Raw genomic sequence first — 2,701 nt, forward strand, 5'->3', positions numbered from 1 at the left:
GGGGACGGGGACGGTTTACGGTCCAGGTGAGGGTACGACAACGCTTTAGGGGGAGCGGACGTGTGAGGGCGCGGGTTAGTGTCAGCGTACGGGTTAGGATTAGGGGACGGGTGAGGGTCAGGCTTCGGGGAAGGGATAGGGTTAGGGTTCGGGCTAGGGTTAGGGTTAGGGGACGGGGACGGTTTAGGGTCCAGGTGAGGGTACGACAACGCTTTAGGGGGAGCGGACGTGTGAGGGCGTGGGTTAGTGTCAGCGTACGGGTTAGGTTTAGGGGACGGGTGAGGGTCAGGCTTCGGGGAAGTGTTAGGGTTAGGGTTCGGGCTAGGGTTAGGGTTAGGGGAAGGGGACGGGTTAGGGTCCAGGTGAGGGTACGACAACGCTTTAGGGGGAGCGGACGTGTGAGGGCGCGGGTTAGTGTCAGCGTACGGGTTAGGATTAGGGGACGGGTGAGGGTCAGGCTTCGGGGAAGTGTGAGGCTTAGGGTTCGGGCTAGGGTTAGGGTTAGGGGACGGGGACGGTTTAGGGTCCAGGTGAGGGTACGACAACGCTTTAGGGAGAGCGGACGTGTGAGGGCGCGGGTTAGTGTCAGCGTACGGGTTAGGATTAGGGGACGGGTGAGGGTCAGGCTTCGGGGAAGGGTTAGGGTTAGGGTTCGGGCTAGGGTTAGGGTTAGGGGACGGGGACGGTTTAGGGTCCAGGTGAGGGTACGACAACGCTTTAGGGGGAGCGGACGTGTGAGGGCGTGGGTTAGTGTCAGCGTACGGGTTAGGATTAGGGGACGGGTGAGGGTCAGGCTTCGGGGAAGGGTTAGGGTTAGGGTTCGGGCTAGGGTTAGGGTTAGGGGACGGGGACGGTTTAGGGTCCTGGTGAGGGTACGACAACGCTTTAGGGGGAGCGGACGTGTGAGGGCGCGGGTTAGTGTCAGCGTACGGGTTAGGATTAGGGGACGGGTGAGGGTCAGGCTTCGGGGAAGGGTTAGGGTTAGGGTTCGGGCTAGGGTTAGGGTTAGGGGACGGGGACGGTTTAGGGTCCAGGTGAGGGTACGACAACGCTTTAGGGGGAGCGGACGTGTGAGGGCGCGGGTTAGTGTCAGCGTACGGGTTAGGATTAGGGGACGGGTGAGGGTCAGGCTTCGGGGAAGGGATAGGGTTAGGGTTCGGGCTAGGGTTAGGGTTAGGGGACGGGGACGGTTTAGGGTCCAGGTGAGGGTACGACAACGCTTTAGGGGGAGCGGACGTGTGAGGGCGCGGGTTAGTGTCAGCGTACGGGTTAGGATGAGGGGACGGGTGTGGGTCAGGCTTCGGGGAAGGGTTAGGCTTAGGGTTCGGGCTAGGGTTAGGGTTAGGGGACGGGGACGGTTTAGGGTCCAGGTGAGGGTACGACAACGCTTTAGGGGGAGCGGACGTGTGAGGGCGCGGGTTAGTGTCAGCGTACGGGTTAGGATTAGGGGACGGGTGAGGGTCAGGCTTCGGGGAAGGGTTAGGGTTAGGGTTCGGGCTAGGGTTAGGGTTAGGGGACGGGGACGGTTTAGGGTCCAGGTGAGGGTAGGACAACTCTTTAGGGGGAGCGGACGTGTGAGGGCGCGGGTTAGTGTCAGCGTACGGGTTAGGATTAGGGGACGGGTGAGGGTCAGGCTTCGGGGAAGGGTTAGGGTTAGGTTTCGGGCTAGGGTTAGGGTTAGGGGACGGGGACGGGTTAGGGTCCAGGTGAGGGTACGACAACGCTTTAGGGGGAGCGGACGTGTGAGGGCGCGGGTTAGTGTCAGCGTACGGGTTAGGATTAGGGGACGGGTGAGGGTCAGGCTTCGGGGAAGGGTTAGGGTTAGGGTTCGGGCTAGGGTTAGGGTTAGGGGACGGGGACGGTTTAGGGTCCAGGTGAGGGTAGGACAACGCTTTAGGGGGAGCGGAAGTGTGAGGGCGCGGGTTAGTGTCAGCGTACGTGTTAGGATTAGGGGACGGGTGAGGGTCAGGCTTCGGGGAAGGGTTAGGGTTAGGGTTCGGGCTAGGGTTAGGGTTAGGGGACGGGGACGGGTTAGAGTCCAGGTGAGGGTACGACAAAGCTTTAGGGGGAGCGGACGTGTGAGGGCGTGGGTTAGTGTCAGCGTACGGGTTAGGATTAGGGGACGGGTGAGGGTCAGGCTTCGGGGAAGGGTTAGGGTTAGGGTTCGGGCTAGGGTTAGGGTTAGGGGACGGGGACGGTTTAGGGTCCAGGTGAGGGTACGACAACGCTTTAGGGGGAGCGGACGTGTGAGGGCGCGGCTTAGTGTCAGCGTACGGGTTAGGATTAGGGGACGGGTGAGGGTCAGGCTTCGGGGAAGTGTTAGGGTTAGGGTTCGGGCTAGGGTTAGGGTTAGGGGACGGGAACGGGTTACGGTCCAGGTGAGGGTACGACAACTCTTTAGGGGGAGCGGACGTGTGAGGGCGCGGGTTAGTGTCAGCGTACGGGTTAGGATTAGGGGACGGGTGATGGTCAGGCTTCTTGGAAGGGTTAGGGTTAGGGTTCGGGCTAGGGTTAGGGTTAGGGGACGGGGACGGTTTAGGGTCCAGGTGAGGGTACGACAACGCTTTAGGGGGAGCGGACGTGTGAGGGCGCGGGTTAGTGTCAGCGTACGGGTTAGGATTAGGGGACGGGTGAGGGTCAGGCTTCGGGGAAGGGTTAGGGTTAGGGTTCGGGCTAGGGTTAGGGTTAGGGGACGGGGACG

Source organism: Pseudorca crassidens, chromosome X, assembly GCF_039906515.1.
Source record: "Pseudorca crassidens isolate mPseCra1 chromosome X, mPseCra1.hap1, whole genome shotgun sequence".
Classification (NCBI taxonomy): Eukaryota; Metazoa; Chordata; class Mammalia; order Artiodactyla; family Delphinidae; genus Pseudorca; species Pseudorca crassidens.